We start from the raw sequence: 18397 nt of genomic DNA on the forward strand, positions 1-18397 counted from the left end.
CATCTTAACCCGAGAGAGTTGAGATGGGGATATAGACATATTTACCAAGAGAGGGGTGAGATGGGGATATAGACATCTTTACCCATAGAAAATTGATATGGGGATATAGACATCTTTACCCAGGGAATTGTGAGATGGGGATATAGACATCTTTACCCAGGGAATGGTGAGATGGGGATATAGACATCTTTACCCAGGGATTGATGGGATGGGAATATAGACATCTTTACCCAGAGAATGGTGAGATGGGGATATAGACAAATTTACAAAGAGTATAGTGAGATAGGGATATAGGCATCTTTACCCAGAGAATGTTGAGATGCGGATATGGACATCTTTACCCATAGAATAGTGAGATGAGGATCTATAAATCTTTACCCAGAGAATGGTGAGATGGGCATATAGACATCTTTAGCTAGGGAATGTTGAGATATGGATATGGACATCTTTACCCAGAGAATGGTGAGATTGGGATATAGACATCTTTACCCAGGGAATGGTGAGATGGGGATACAGACATCTTTTCCCATAGAATGGTGAGGTTGGGAGATGGACATCTTTACCACGGAATGGTGAGGTGGGGATATAGACATCTTTACCCAGAGAATGGTGAGATGGGGATATCTACATCTTTACCCAGGGAATGGTGAGATCGGGATATATACATCTTTACCCAGAGAGGGGTGAGATGGGGATATAGACATCTTTAACCAAGAATGTTGAGATGGGGATATAGACATCTTTACCCAGGGAATGGGGAGATGGGGATATAGACATATTTACCCAGGGAATGGTGAGATGGGGATATAGACATCTTTATCCAGAGAGTTGTGAGATGGGGATATAGACATCTTCACCGAGAGAATGGTGAGATGGGGATATAGACATCTTTAGCCAGAGAGTGGTGAGATGGGGATATAGACATCTTTACACAGAGAATGGTGAGATGGGGATATATACATCTTTACCCAGAGAGGGGTGAGATGGGGATGTATACATCTTTAACCAAGAATGGTGAGATGGGGATATAGACATTTTTACACAGAGTGGTGTGAGGTGGGGAAATAGTAATCTTTACCCAGGGAATGGTTAGATGGGGATTTTGATATCTTTACCCAGAGAGGGGTGAGATGGGGATATAGACATATTTACGCAGAGAGGGGTGAGTTGGGAATATAGACATCTTTACCTAGAGAAAATTGATATGGGGATATAGACATCTTTACCTGGAGAGGGGTGAGATGGGATATAGACATGTTTATCCAGGAAATGGTGAGATGGGGATATAGATATATTTACCAGGGAACGGTGAGATGAATATAGACATCTTTACCCAGAGAATGGTGAGATGGGGATATAGACAGCTTTACACAGGGAATGGTGAGATGGGGATATAGACATCTTTACCGAAGGAATGTTGACATGTGGAAATAGACATCGTTATCTAGAGAATGGTGAGATGGGGAGATGGATGGCTTTACCCAGGGTATGGTGAGATGGGGATATAGAAATTTTATCAAGGGAATTGTGAAATGGGGATATAGAAATCTTTGCCCAGAGAATGGTGAGATGGGGATATAGACATCTTTAGCAGAGAATGGTAAGTTGCGGATATAGATATCTTTAAACAAAGAATGGTGAGAGCGTGATATAGACATCTTTACCCAGATAATGGTGAGATGGGGATATAGACATATTTACCCAGAGAATGGTGAGTTGGGGATATAGATATATTTACCCAGAGAATGTGATGCGGATTTAGAAACCTTTACCTAGGGAATTGTGAAATGGGGATATAGGAATATTTTCCCAGAGAACGGTGAGATGGTGATATAGATATCTTTACACAGAGAATGGTGAGATGGGGATATATACATCTTTACCCAGAGAATGATGAGATGGATATATAGACATCTTTACTGAAGGAATGGTAAAATGTGGTTATAGACATCTTTACACAGGGAATGGTGAGATGTGGAAATAGACATCTTTACCCAGAGAGGGGTGAGATGGGGATATAGACATCTTTACCCAGAGAGGGGTGAGATGGGGATATAGACAACCTTATCCAGAGAGGCGTGAGATGTGGATATACATTTCTTTACCTAGAGAGTTGTGAGATGGGGATATATTTACATCCTTACGCAGAGAATGGTCAGATGGGGATATAGACATCCTTACCCAGAGAGGGCTGAGTTTGGGATATAGACATCTTTAGCCAGGGAATGGTGAGTTGGGGATATAGACATATTTACCCAGAGAAGGCTAAGATCGGGATATAGATATCTTTACCCAGTGAATGGTGAGATGGGGGTATAGACATCTTTACCAGAAAGGCGTGAGATGGGGATATACACATCTTTACCCACAGAGGGGTGAGTTGGGGATATAGACATCTTTACCCAGGGAATGTTGAGATGCGGATATGGACATCTTTACCCATAGAATGATGAGATGGGGATCTAGAAATCTTTACCCAGAGAATGGTGAGATGGGGATTTAGAGATCTTTAGCCAGGGAATGGTGAGATGTGAATATAGACATCTTTACCCAGAGAATGGTGAGATGGGGATATAGACATCTTTACCCAGGGAATGATGAGATGGGGATATAGACATCTTTACCGAGAGGCGGTTGAGATGGGGATATAGAAATCTTTGCCCAGAGAATGGTGAGATGGGGATATAGACATCTTTAGCAGAGAATGGTAAGTTGCGGATATAGATATCTTTAAACAAAGAATGGTGAGAGCGTGATATAGACATCTTTACCCAGAGAATGGTGAGATGGGGATATAGACATATTTACCCAGAGAATGGTGAGTTGGGGATATAGATATATTTACCCAGAGAATGTGATGGGGATTTAGAAACCTTTACCTAGGGAATTGTGAAATGGGGATATAGGAATATTTTCCCAGAGAATGGTGAGATGGGGATATAGACATCTTTAGCAGCGAATGGTAAGTTCGGATATAGATATCTTTACCTAAAAAGGGTGAAAGGGTGATATAGACATTTTTATTCAGGGAGGGATGAGACGGGTATATAGACATTTTTACCCAGGGAAAGTTGAGTATGGGATATAGACACATTTAAAGAGAAATGGTGAGATGGGGATATTGACATATTTACACAGGAAATGGTGAGATGGGGATATAGACATCTTTACCCAGAGAAGGGGTAGATGGGGAGGTACACATCTTTAACCAGAGAGGGTTGAGATGGGCATATAAACATCTTTAACCAGGGAACGGTGAGAGGGGGTTATAGACATCTTTACACAGAGAGGGGTGAGATGGGGATATAGACATCGTTACCCAAAAAGTGGTAGGATGGGGATATAGACATCTTTACCCAGAGAATGGTGAGATGCGGATATAGATATCTTTACCCAGGGAATGTTGAGAATTGAATATAGGCATCTTTACCCAGAGAATGGTGAGATAGGGATATTGACATTTTAACCCAGAGAATGGTGACATGTGGATAAAGATATCTTTACCCAGAGAATGGTGAGATCGCGATATACATATCTTTACGAAGGGAATGGTGAGATGGGGATATGGATATCTTTACCCAGAGAATGGTGAGATGGGGATATAGACATCTTTACACAGAGAATGTTGAGTTGTGGTTATGGACATCTTTACCCAGAGAATGGTGAGATGGGGATATAGATATATTTACCCAGGGAATGGTGAGATGTGGATTTAGACAACTTTACCCAAGAATGATGAGATGTGTATATAGACATTTTTACCCAGAGAGTGGTGAGATGGGGATTTAGACATCTTTACCCAGAGAATGGTGATATGGGGATATATACATCTTTTCCCAGAGAGGGGTGAGCTGGGGATATAGACATCTTTTCCCACAGAATGGTGAGATGGGGATATAGACATCTTTTCCCAGGGAATGGTGACATGGGGATGTAGATATATTTTCCCAGAGAATGGTGAGATGGGGATATAGATATATTTACCCAGGGAACGGTGAGATGGGAATGAGACATCCTTACCCAGAGAATGGCGACATGGGAATATAGACATCTTTACCCAGGGAATGGTGAGATGGGGATATAGACATCTTTACCCAGGGAATGGTGAGATGGGGATATAAACATCTTTACCAAGAGAATGGTGAGATGGGGATGGAGACATCTTTGCCCAGAGAATGGTGAGATGGGGATATAGATATCTTTACCCAGAGAATGGTGCGATGGGGATATAGACATCTTTACCCAGAGAATGGTGAGATGGGGATATAGACACCTTTTCCCAGGGAATGGAGAGATGCGGATGTAGATATCTTTACCCAGAGAATGGTGAGTTGTGGATATAGATATCGTTACCCAACGAATGCTGAGATGGGGATATAGATATCTTTACCCAGGGAACGGTGAGATGGGAATGTAGACGTCCTTACCCAGAGAATGGCGAATTGGGGATTTAGACATCTTTACTCAGGGAATGGTGAGATGGGGATATAGACATCTTTACGCAGGGAATTGTGAGATGGGGTGGTAGACATCTTTACCCAGAGAATGGTGAGGTGGGGATATAGACATCTTTACACAGGGAAAGGGGAGCTGGGGTACAGACATTTTTACCCAGGGAGTGGTGAGATGCAGATATAGACATCGTTACCAAGAGAATGGTGAGATGGCGATATAGACATCTTTCTCCAGGGAATGATGAGATGGGGCTATAGACATCTTTACCATGCGAATGGTGATATGGGGATATAGATATCTTTACCCAGAGATTGGTGAAATGGGGATATAGACATATTTACCCTGAGAGGGGTGAGATGGGGATATAAACATCTTTACCCAGAGAATGGTGAGATAGGGATATTGACATCTTTACCCAGGGAATGGTGAGATGGGGATCAAGCCATCTTTAACCAGGGAATGGTGAGATGTGGATATAGACAGTTTTACTCAGGCAATGGTGAGTAGGTGAAATAGACATATTTACTCAGGGAATGGTGAGATAGGGATCTAGAAATCTTTACCCAGAGAATGATGAGATGCGGATATAGACATCTTTACCCTGAGAGGGGTGAGATGGGGATATAGACATCTTTACCCAGAGAATGGTAAGGTTGGGATATTGACATCTTTACCCAGGGAATGCTGAGATGGAGATATAGACATCTTTACCCAGGGAATGGTGAGATGGGGATATAGACATCTTTACCCAGAGAATGGTGAGATGGGGATATAGACACCTTTTCCCAGGGAATGGAGAGATGCGGATGTAGATATCTTTACCCAGAGAATGGTGAGTTGTGGATATAGATATCGTTACCCAACGAATGCTGAGATGGGGATATAGATATCTTTACCCAGGGAACGGTGAGATGGGAATGTAGACGTCCTTACCCAGAGAATGGCGAATTGGGGATTTAGACATCTTTACTCAGGGAATGGTGAGATGGGGATATAGACATCTTTACGCAGGGAATTGTGAGATGGGGTGGTAGACATCTTTACCCAGAGAATGGTGAGGTGGGGATATAGACATCTTTACACAGGGAAAGGGGAGCTGGGGTACAGACATTTTTACCCAGGGAGTGGTGAGATGCAGATATAGACATCGTTACCAAGAGAATGGTGAGATGGCGATATAGACATCTTTCTCCAGGGAATGATGAGATGGGGCTATAGACATCTTTACCATGCGAATGGTGATATGGGGATATAGATATCTTTACCCAGAGATTGGTGAAATGGGGATATAGACATATTTACCCTGAGAGGGGTGAGATGGGGATATAAACATCTTTACCCAGAGAATGGTGAGATAGGGATATTGACATCTTTACCCAGGGAATGGTGAGATGGGGATCAAGCCATCTTTAACCAGGGAATGGTGAGATGTGGATATAGACAGTTTTACTCAGGCAATGGTGAGTAGGTGAAATAGACATATTTACTCAGGGAATGGTGAGATAGGGATCTAGAAATCTTTACCCAGAGAATGATGAGATGCGGATATAGACATCTTTACCCTGAGAGGGGTGAGATGGGGATATAGACATCTTTACCCAGAGAATGGTAAGGTTGGGATATTGACATCTTTACCCAGGGAATGCTGAGATGGAGATATAGACATCTTTACCCAGGGAATGGTGAGATGGGGATATAGACATCTTTACCCAGGGAATGGTGAGATGCGGATATGGACATCTTTACCCATAAAATGGTGAGATGGTGATCTAGAAATCTTTACCCAGAGAATGGTGAGATTGGGATATAGAGATCTTTAGCCAGGGAATTGTGAGATGTGGATATAGACATCTTTACCCAGAAAATGGTGAGATGGGGATATAGACTTCTTTACCTAGGGAATGATGAGATGGGGATATAGACATCTTTACTCAGAGATGGTTGAGATGGGGATATAGACATCTTTACCCAGAGAATGGTGAGATGGGGATATATACATCTGTACCCAGAGAATGATGAGACGGAGATATAGACATCTTTACCCAAGGAATGGTGAAATGGGATTGTAGACATCTTTACGCAGGGAATGGTGAGATGGGGAAATATACATCTTTACCCAGAGAGGTGTGAGATGGGGATATAGACATCTTTACCCAGAGAGGGGTGAGATGGGGATATAGACAACCTTAACCAGAGAGGCGTGAGATGGGGATATACATTTCTTTACCTAGAGAGTTGTGAGATGGGGATATAATTACATCCTTACGCAGAGAATGGTGAGATGGGGATATAGACATCCTTACCCAGAGAGGGCTGAGATTGGGATATAGACATCTTTACCCAGGGAATGGTGAGTTGGGGATATAGACATATTTACCCAGAGAAGGCTAAGATCTGGATATAGACATCTTTACCCAGGGAATGGTGAGATGGGGGTATAGACATCTTTACCAGAAAGGCGTGAGATGGGGATATACACATCTTTACCCACAGAGGGGTGAGATGGGCATATAGACATCTTTACCCTGAGAGGGGTGAAATGGGGATATAAACATCTTTACCCAGAGAATGGTGAGATAGAGATATTGACATCTTTAAGCAGGGAATGGTGAGATGGAGATCAAGCCATCTTTAACCAGGGAATGGTGAGATGGGGATATAGACAGCTTTACTCAGGCAATGTTGAGTAGGTGAAATAGACATATTTTCTCAAGGAATGGTGAGATGGGGATCTAGAAGTCTTTACCCAGAGAATGATGAGATGCGGATATAAAAATCTTTTCCCTGAGAGGGGTGAGATGGGGATATAGACATCTTTACCCAAAGAAAGGTGAGGTTGGGATATTGACATCTTTACCCAGGGAATGGTGAGATGGAGATATAGACATCTTTACCCAGGGAATGCTGAGATGGAGATATAGACATCTTTACCCAAGGAATGATGAGTTGGGGATATAGACATCTTTACCCAGGGAATGTTGAGATGCGGATATGGACATTTTTACCCATAGAATAATGAGATGGGGATCTAGAAATCTTTATCCAGAGAATGGTGAGATGGGGATTTAGAGATCTTTAGCCAGGGAATGGTGAGATGTGGATATAGACATCTTTACCCAGAGAATGGTGAGATGGGGATATAGACATCTTTACCCAGGGAATGATGAGATGGGGATATAGACATCTTTACCGAGAGACGGTTGAGATGGGGATATAGATATCTTTACACAGAGAATGGTGAGATGGGGATATATACATCTTTACCCAGAGAATGATGAGATGGATATATAGACATCTTTACTGAAGGAATGGTAAAATGTGGTTATAGACATCTTTACACAGGGAATGGTGAGATGTGGAAATAGACATCTTTACCCAGAGAGGGGTGAGATGGGGATATAGACATCTTTACCCAGAGAGGGGTGAGATGGGGATATAGACAACCTTATCCAGAGAGGCGTGAGATGTGGATATACATTTCTTTACCTAGAGAGTTGTGAGATGGGGATATATTTACATCCTTACGCAGAGAATGGTCAGATGGGGATATAGACATCCTTACCCAGAGAGGGCTGAGTTTGGGATATAGACATCTTTAGCCAGGGAATGGTGAGTTGGGGATATAGACATATTTACCCAGAGAAGGCTAAGATCGGGATATAGATATCTTTACCCAGTGAATGGTGAGATGGGGGTATAGACATCTTTACCAGAAAGGCGTGAGATGGGGATATACACATCTTTACCCACAGAGGGGTGAGTTGGGGATATAGACATCTTTACCCAGGGAATGTTGAGATGCGGATATGGACATCTTTACCCATAGAATGATGAGATGGGGATCTAGAAATCTTTACCCAGAGAATGGTGAGATGGGGATTTAGAGATCTTTAGCCAGGGAATGGTGAGATGTGAATATAGACATCTTTACCCAGAGAATGGTGAGATGGGGATATAGACATCTTTACCCAGGGAATGATGAGATGGGGATATAGACATCTTTACCGAGAGGCGGTTGAGATGGGGATATAGAAATCTTTGCCCAGAGAATGGTGAGATGGGGATATAGACATCTTTAGCAGAGAATGGTAAGTTGCGGATATAGATATCTTTAAACAAAGAATGGTGAGAGCGTGATATAGACATCTTTACCCAGAGAATGGTGAGATGGGGATATAGACATATTTACCCAGAGAATGGTGAGTTGGGGATATAGATATATTTACCCAGAGAATGTGATGGGGATTTAGAAACCTTTACCTAGGGAATTGTGAAATGGGGATATAGGAATATTTTCCCAGAGAATGGTGAGATGGGGATATAGACATCTTTAGCAGCGAATGGTAAGTTCGGATATAGATATCTTTACCTAAAAAGGGTGAAAGGGTGATATAGACATTTTTATTCAGGGAGGGATGAGACGGGTATATAGACATTTTTACCCAGGGAAAGTTGAGTATGGGATATAGACACATTTAAAGAGAAATGGTGAGATGGGGATATTGACATATTTACACAGGAAATGGTGAGATGGGGATATAGACATCTTTACCCAGAGAAGGGGTAGATGGGGAGGTACACATCTTTAACCAGAGAGGGTTGAGATGGGCATATAAACATCTTTAACCAGGGAACGGTGAGAGGGGGTTATAGACATCTTTACACAGAGAGGGGTGAGATGGGGATATAGACATCGTTACCCAAAAAGTGGTAGGATGGGGATATAGACATCTTTACCCAGAGAATGGTGAGATGCGGATATAGATATCTTTACCCAGGGAATGTTGAGAATTGAATATAGGCATCTTTACCCAGAGAATGGTGAGATAGGGATATTGACATTTTAACCCAGAGAATGGTGACATGTGGATAAAGATATCTTTACCCAGAGAATGGTGAGATCGCGATATACATATCTTTACGAAGGGAATGGTGAGATGGGGATATGGATATCTTTACCCAGAGAATGGTGAGATGGGGATATAGACATCTTTACACAGAGAATGTTGAGTTGCGGTTATGGACATCTTTACCCAGAGAATGGTGAGATGGGGATATAGATATATTTACCCAGGGAATGGTGAGATGTGGATTTAGACAACTTTACCCAAGAATGATGAGATGTGTATATAGACATTTTTACCCAGAGAGTGGTGAGATGGGGATTTAGACATCTTTACCCAGAGAATGGTGATATGGGGATATATACATCTTTTCCCAGAGAGGGGTGAGCTGGGGATATAGACATCTTTTCCCACAGAATGGTGAGATGGGGATATAGACATCTTTTCCCAGGGAATGGTGACATGGGGATGTAGATATATTTTCCCAGAGAATGGTGAGATGGGGATATAGATATATTTACCCAGGGAACGGTGAGATGGGAATGAGACATCCTTACCCAGAGAATGGCGACATGGGAATATAGACATCTTTACCCAGGGAATGGTGAGATGGGGATATAGACATCTTTACCCAGGGAATGGTGAGATGGGGATATAAACATCTTTACCAAGAGAATGGTGAGATGGGGATGGAGACATCTTTGCCCAGAGAATGGTGAGATGGGGATATAGATATCTTTACCCAGAGAATGGTGCGATGGGGATATAGACATCTTTACCCAGAGAATGGTGAGATGGGGATATACACACCTTTTCCCAGGGAATGGTGAGATGGGGATGTAGATATCTTTACCCAGAGAATGGTGAGTTGTGGATATAGATATCGTTACCCAACGAATGGTGAGATGGGGATATAGATATCTTTACCCAGGGAACGGTGAGATGGGAATGTAGACGTCCTTACCCAGAGAATGGCGAATTGGGGATTTAGACATCTTTACTCAGGGAATGGTGAGATGGGGATATAGACATCTTTACGCAGGGAATTGTGAGATGGGGTGGTAGACATCTTTACCCAGAGAATGGTGAGGTGGGGATCAAGCCATCTTTAACCAGGGAATGGTGAGATGTGGATATAGACAGTTTTACTCAGGCAATGGTGAGTAGGTGAAATAGACATATTTACTCAGGGAATGGTGAGATGGGGATCTAGAAATCTTTACCCAGAGAATGATGAGATGCGGATATAGACATCTTTACCCTGAGAGGGGTGAGATGGGGATATAGACATCTTTACCCAGAGAATGGTAAGGTTGGGATATTGACATCTTTACCCAGGGAATGCTGAGATGGAGATATAGACATCTTTACCCAGGGAATGGTGAGATGGGGATATAGACATCTTTACCCAGGGAATGGTGAGATGCGGATATGGACATCTTTACCCATAAAATGGTGAGATGGAGATCTAGAAATCTTTACCCAGAGAATGTTGAGATTGGGATATAGAGATCTTTAGCCAGGGAATTGTGAGATGTGGATATAGACATCTTTACCCAGAAAATGGTGAGATGGGGATATAGACATCTTTACCTAGGGAATGATGAGATGGGGATATAGACATCTTTACTCAGAGATGGTTGAGATGGGGATATAGACATCTTTACCCAGAGAATGGTGAGATGGGGATATATACATCTGTACCCAGAGAATGATGAGACGGAGATATAGACATCTTTACCCAAGGAATGGTGAAATGGGATTATAGACATCTTTACGCAGGGAATGGTGAGATGGGGAAATATACATCTTTACCCAGAGAGGTGTGAGATGGGGATATAGACATCTTTACCCAGAGAGGGGTGAGATGGGGATATAGACAACCTTAACCTGAGAGGCGTGAGATGGGGATATACATTTCTTTACCTAGAGAGTTGTGAGATGGGGATATAATTACATCCTTACGCAGAGAATGGTGAGATGGGGATATAGACATCCTTACCCAGAGAGGGCTGAGATTGGGATATAGACATCTTTACCCAGGGAATGGTGAGTTGGGGATATAGACATATTTACCCAGAGAAGGCTAAGATCTGGATATAGACATCTTTACCCAGGGAATGGTGAGATGGGGGTATAGACATCTTTACCAGAAAGGCGTGAGATGGGGATATACACATCTTTACCCACAGAGGGGTGAGATGGGCATATAGACATCTTTACCCTGAGAGGGGTGAAATGGGGATATAAACATCTTTACCCAGAGAATGGTGAGATAGAGATATTGACATCTTTAAGCAGGGAATGGTGAGATGGAGATCAAGCCATCTTTAACCAGGGAATGGTGAGATGGGGATATAGACAGCTTTACTCAGGCAATGTTGAGTAGGTGAAATAGACATATTTTCTCAGGGAATGGTGAGATGGGGATCTAGAAGTCTTTAGCCAGAGAATGATGAGATGCGGATATAGAAATCTTTTCCCTGAGAGGGGTGAGATGGGGATATAGACATCTTTACCCAAAGAAAGGTGAGGTTGGGATATTGACATCTTTACCCAGGGAATGGTGAGATGGAGATATAGACATCTTTACCCAGAGAATGCTGAGATGGAGATATAGACATCTTTACCCAAGGAATGATGAGTTGGGGATATAGACATCTTTACCCAGGGAATGTTGAGATGCGGATATGGACATTTTTACCCATAGAATGATGAGATGGGGATCTAGAAATCTTTATCCAGAGAATGGTGAGATGGGGATTTAGAGATCTTTAGCCAGGGAATGGTGAGATGTGGATATAGACATCTTTACCCAGAGAATGGTGAGATGGGGATATAGACATCTTTACCCAGGGAATGATGAGATGGGGATATAGACATCTTTACCGAGAGACGGTTGAGATGGGGATATAGATATCTTTACACAGAGAATGGTGAGATGGGGATATATACATCTTTACCCAGAGAATGATGAGATGGATATATAGACATCTTTACTGAAGGAATGGTAAAATGGGGTTATAGACATCTTTAAACAGGGAATGGTGAGATGTGGAAATAGACATCTTTACCCAGAGAGGGGTGAGATGGGGATATAGACATCTTTACCCAGAGAGGGGTGAGATGGGGATATAGACAACCTTATCCAGAGAGGCGTGAGATGTGGATATACATTTCTTTACCTAGAGAGTTGTGAGATGGGGATATATTTACATCCTTACGCAGAGAATGGTCAGATGGGGATATAGACATCCTTACCCAGAGAGGGCTGAGTTTGGGATATAGACATCTTTAGCCAGGGAATGGTGAGTTGGGGATATAGACATATTTACCCAGAGAAGGCTAAGATCGGGATATAGATATCTTTACCCAATGAATGGTGAGATGGGGGTATAGACATCTTTACCAGAAAGGCGTGAGATGGGGATATACACATCTTTACCCACAGAGGGGTGAGTTGGGGATATAGACATCTTTACCCAGGGAATATTGAGATGCGGATATGGACATCTTTACCCATAGAATGATAAGATGGGGATCTAGAAATCTTTACCCAGAGAATGGTGAGATGGGGATTTAGAGATCTTTAGCCAGGGAATGGTGAGATGTGAATATAGACATCTTTACCCAGAGAATGGTGAGATGGGGATATAGACATCTTTACCCAGGGAATGATGAGATGGGGATATAGACATCTTTACCGAGAGGCGGTTGAGATGGGGATATAGACATCTTTACACAGAGAATGGTGAGATGGAGATATATACATCTTTACCCAGAGAATGATGAGATGCATATATAGCCATCTTTACCGGAGGAATGGTAAAATGGGGTTATAGACATCTTTACACAGGGAATGTTGAGATGTGGAAATAGACATCTTTACCCAGAGAGGGTTGAGATGGGGATATAGACATCTTTACCCAGAGAGGGGTGAGATGTGGATATAGACATTTTTATCCAGAGAGGCGTGAGATGGGGATATACATTTCTTTACCCAGAGAGTTGTGAGATGTGGATATTGACATCCTTACCCAGAGAGGGCTGAGATGGGGATATAGACATCTTTACCCAGGGAATGGTGAGTTGTGGATATAGACATATTTACCCAGAGAATGCTAAGATCGGGATATAGACATCTTTACCCAGGGAATGGTGAGATGCGGGTATAGACATCTTTACCAGAGAGGCGTGAGATGGGGATATACACATCTTTACCCACAGAGGGGTGAGATGGGGATACAGACATCTTTACCCACAGAATGGAGATATGTGGATATAGACAGCTTTATCCAGAAGGGATGAGATAGGGATATAGATATCTTTATCCAGAGAGGGGTGAGATGGGGATATAGATATCTTTACCCAGGGAATGGTGAGATGGGAATATAGACATCTTTACCCAGAGAGGGGTGAGATGGGTATATAGACATCTTTACACAGCGAATGGCGAGATGGGTATATAGAATCCTTTACCCAGCGAATGGTGAGCTGGGGATATAGACATCTTTACCCAGAGGGGGGTGAGATGGGGATATAGACATCTTTATCCAGAGAGGGTTGAGATGGGATATAGATTTCTTTACCCAGCGAATGGTGAGATGGAGATATAGACATCTTTACCCAGAGTGGGTGTGGAAGAAAGAATCTATGAATCTATGGCTTATGGAAGAGGGAAGGGTTAAGTTCTGTTTCTGCTATGCATAATGAAATAATAGTACTAGAAAAATAGCCACGCTTTTTAGCCTTGAAACTTAAGAGATGCAATTAAATGACCATCTGGTATTAAAAGGGAGTCTCCTTTTTATTCTGCTTATCAGACTGTGAACAGAGAAAAACTATGCTAGGACAGATAGAGTGTGTACCTCCCGAGACGGCCTTTGTACTCGTCGGACTAATGAATAAGATTCCTTTTCTATTTCTGTATTCAATTTCTGTATAATGAGAAGTGCAATTTGCTTGTACGACAGAGTTTTTTGCCTTGGTACGGTCCAAGCAGGCTCTCCGAGATATATCTTGCTTTTTAAAATAAATTCTCTCGAAGTGCACTTCTGAAAGTCTCCGCCTGAGTTAATTTAAGCTAAATATTTCCTCGACGGATTCTGGCATAGTCGGCAGGATCTCCAAAAAACGAGAACCAAAAGAACTAAATTAAATTTTTAAAGAAAAAAGAGGAAATTTAAGGACCTTCCTAGATGAAAGAAGGAAGGTGCCGAGGCCGTCCTAGAAAAAGGGGGACGGGCTGCCGAGATCCACTAGGGGGTGAGGCATAAGGTAGCTACCACTAAGAAACTAAAATAACAAAAAGACAAAAGGAGAACACGAGCTGAGCAGAAAAGAGAACACCGGTGAGCGCTTTGTTAATTATTGTATATTTTGTAGGATTGTCCTAATTCTCATTTCAGAAAAGATCGCGAGACGTTGCACCCGGAAGAATGGGAAACGGCTCTAGTCGAGCAGGGCACTCGTGCCCAGGTCCTAGAAAAGGAAAGACGGACGACGTCTCGACTGAAAGAATTAAAGTACATCCTAAGACTGAGAAAATAATCAGTAAGGTAGTAAAGCAAAGAGAGAAGGTAGGAGATCCCATTGTGCCGCCCGGCTCGCCGGCGGACACTGTAATTGAAGAAACAGGAGATGACAGATACGCGGTAATGTTTAGTAGCGATTTGTACGGTTGGTCTGATGGGGTTTGGCCATATGGAGGAAGATTTAAATTGTCCTTAATTGAGGAATGGAGACAGATCACCAAAAATGGGATGGGGGACCCCGCTTGGGATCAAGATTATTTGGAGAATTGTTTTAAAAAATGGACAGAGGTGGCAAAGAGTCACCAGCCGCCTAAAAATAAAAAGAAAGAGGAGGAGGGTAAGGAGAAGCCCCTCCCTCTTACAGCCCCCCGAGTTCCCCGGTTCTGACCGCTTCCCCCTTTTGGCTTATACCTCCGTCTTCCAACCACCAAGCCGGATGATTGGCAGGAGATTATAGAAATAGTGGCCGCTCAGCTGGATCAGGCCTCTAGGCGACGAGAAAATCCACAAAACCCACCAGAAAATGAAAACAAGGAAAGAGGAGCCGATGGAGGGGACCCGGGAGCATCTGGGTCAGGGGAAGCCAGAGCCTCTGGAGAAGAGGGCATAGACCACAGATCTGGGGTAATAACAAGAGGGCAAGTGGCTCAAAGAGAAGCCGCTGACTGTACTTCCCAAACCCCCGTAGGCCAAAATCCTAGGGTAATGATAGGAACTACGGCAGTTTTAAAACCATGGTCCCCTGGGGAAGCCAGAGATATGATATCAGCCGCCCCTAATCCTGTTAAGAAGCCAGTAGCCTTTCACAACTGGCTTGAGCAAAACTGTACCATTTATAACCCCCTCCCCGGAGATGTGAAATTATTACTACAGGCAGCATATGGGTCCGCTTGGCAAGGGGTATAAGATATGTTCCCTATACCCGCCGGCGAAAATGGAGATTGGCGGGAAAATAATGACATAGAAGGACATGAGTGCCGGGAACATTGGTTACAGCACCGGGGCAAGGATGCCATATTAAGGGGAGCTAAAAAACCATTGAGATATAAGGGAAGTTACCCGCTGCTTGCAGAAAGCAGAAGAATCGATGATAGATTTTGCAGGCAGATGGAAGAAAAGTTGGGACGAGCATGCAGCAATAGCAATGGATCAAAATGAGCCTTTGGCAGTCCAAACTTGTTAAATTGTATGTTGCCACAACAAGCAAGTACATACAAAATTAAGATCTTGGACTGGCAAGGAAAAAGTTGGAAAGAAACGATCACAGTACTGGCCAACATGGATAGGGAGGGACTATTTACCTATAAGGAAAACAAGGCTAAAACAGCAGGTCAGTACTATCAGCAAAAAGGAAGAGGACAATCGCACAATAATAGAGGAGGGTTTGTGGAACGAGGACGAGGAAGAGGGAGAGGATAGTGGCCCCAAAGAGACCGCTCTCAAGATGAGTGTAGAAATTGCGGAAGAAAAGGGCATTGGGCTCACGATTGCAGATGCCCCGCGAAACAAGATGGAGGATTGGAATGGGGTTTCCCCGAACCTCCACCTCCCTTGACCCCTCAGTTTTCGTTCTCTAACCCCAACCCGCACCCATCAGCATAGGGATGCCCCGGAGGCTTAGTGGTACAGGCGCCAGCCCTCCGCCTATCAGCGGACATAGAAGAAAACTCTCTGGCAGTAGTAAAAGTAGGAGACACTTATGTGAAGTTCCTTGTGAATACCGGTGCGACTATGTCTTCTGTACCATTCTCTGTGGGATTACCTGTAAGCAACACGACCGTCTTAAGTATGGGTGTGGCCGGTATCCCCATGAAAGAATTTTTATCGGAACCTAACAAAATGATAATTGAAGGACAATCGGTTAATGATGAGACTTTGATAGTCTCTAAAACAACACCGCTCCCTTTATTGGGAAGACAGACTTTGTGCAAACTAGGAGCCACAATTTATTGCACAAAGGAAGGAATGTACATGGAGCTCCCTCCATATAATATTCATCAGTTCTTTAATGGGATTAAAGCAGAGAAATGGTAGGATAACTAAGAAAAGGCTGCCTTCTATTGTTGGCAATTGAATGGCAACTTGTATTCCCCCTTGATACATGAAGTTATACAAAACTTAAAAGCTAAATTTGACTCTAATACTGAAGAATTGATGTATAGAATTGTGACAAGCTTTGAGGCAGTTCATCTTCACTGTACAGCCTGGTACACTCGCCAAAAGGCTGAAACTTACCAGTGTTTGGTACAATCCTTTTTAAATAGAGAAGAAATAGTAGAAGCTACGCCCCGCATTTATTTTGGACCAGTAGGATTGGGGGTAGCCATCGATTTGACACCCTTACAGCAACAGCGGTTTAGGGAAGCGCACTCGACACCCCATCTGACATTGGCTGTAAAACCGCCAGCGAAACCTAAAGATATGTGTCCGATGATTGTAGGGATAGAAAGAGAAAAACAGCAACACGGCTATTAACATTGGGCAGTAATAAAACTGCAAAATGTTCAGATAGACTTTATTACCCACAACAGGGGGATTCTCCAGTGGAAATGTAAAAATCATGCCTCTACTTTTAAAAAACAGCAAATCCCGGAACAAGCAAGCCCTAAGCTGCCAATGGCATTGAATCAAGTATCTTCTAAACTTTGGGCAAAGCATAAGAATCATGTTGGGCAAGTACATTCTGCAGTACCCCATCGGGTACAATTGATAAAGAACGCCGTGTTACCAAGCATTAGCCAGTACAGACTGCCTCCAGAGGCAGAAAATGGGATAGAGCCAGTCATTTCTGCATTGTTGGAACAACGAGTTTTAGAAAAGACACAGTGTAACACTCCGATACTGACCATACCAAATGTTAATAGGACGAATGAATGGAGATTTGTGCAAGATTTGAGAGCTATTAATAAGACAGTAGTCCCTATCACCCCTGTAGTACCGGACACCAACATTATACTATCTGCTATATCATCAACAGCAACTGTCTGTACTGTAATAGACCTGTGTTCAGCTTTTTTCTCCATCCCGTTACATCAAGAGAGTCAGTATCTGTTTGCTTTCACCCACAAGAAGCAGAAGTACACATGGATCAGTTCGCCCCAAGGATAGACCGAAAGCCCCGCAGTATATGCAGCAGCAGTAAAAAGAGACCTCGAAGACTGTTCATTATCAGACCAGTCTGTACTGCTGCAGTATGCGGACGATTTGCTTGTGGCTTCCAGCCACGGATACAGGTGCATGCAAGATTCCCTGAAACTGTTACAGCATCTATGTGAAAGAGGGCACCAAGTGTCGTTACAATAGTTACAATTTTGTCAGACTCAAGTCCAGTACCTGGGTTTTCACATATCTCAGGGGCAAAGGCAGCTAGGACCAGAAAGAATTCAGACAATTCAAAGGGCCACCATACCAAAGACAAAGAAGGATATCTTGTCATTTTTGGGGATGGTTGTGTACTGTAGACAATTGATCCCCGATTATCGAGAATGGGATGCGGTTTTAAGATCAGCTGCCCTAAATGATGCCCCACTCAAGGAGGAGTGGACCCCAGAGAGAGAGGAGGCA

This window comes from Pristiophorus japonicus, chromosome Y (assembly GCF_044704955.1).
Source record: "Pristiophorus japonicus isolate sPriJap1 chromosome Y, sPriJap1.hap1, whole genome shotgun sequence".
In the NCBI taxonomy this organism is placed as follows: Eukaryota; Metazoa; Chordata; class Chondrichthyes; family Pristiophoridae; genus Pristiophorus; species Pristiophorus japonicus.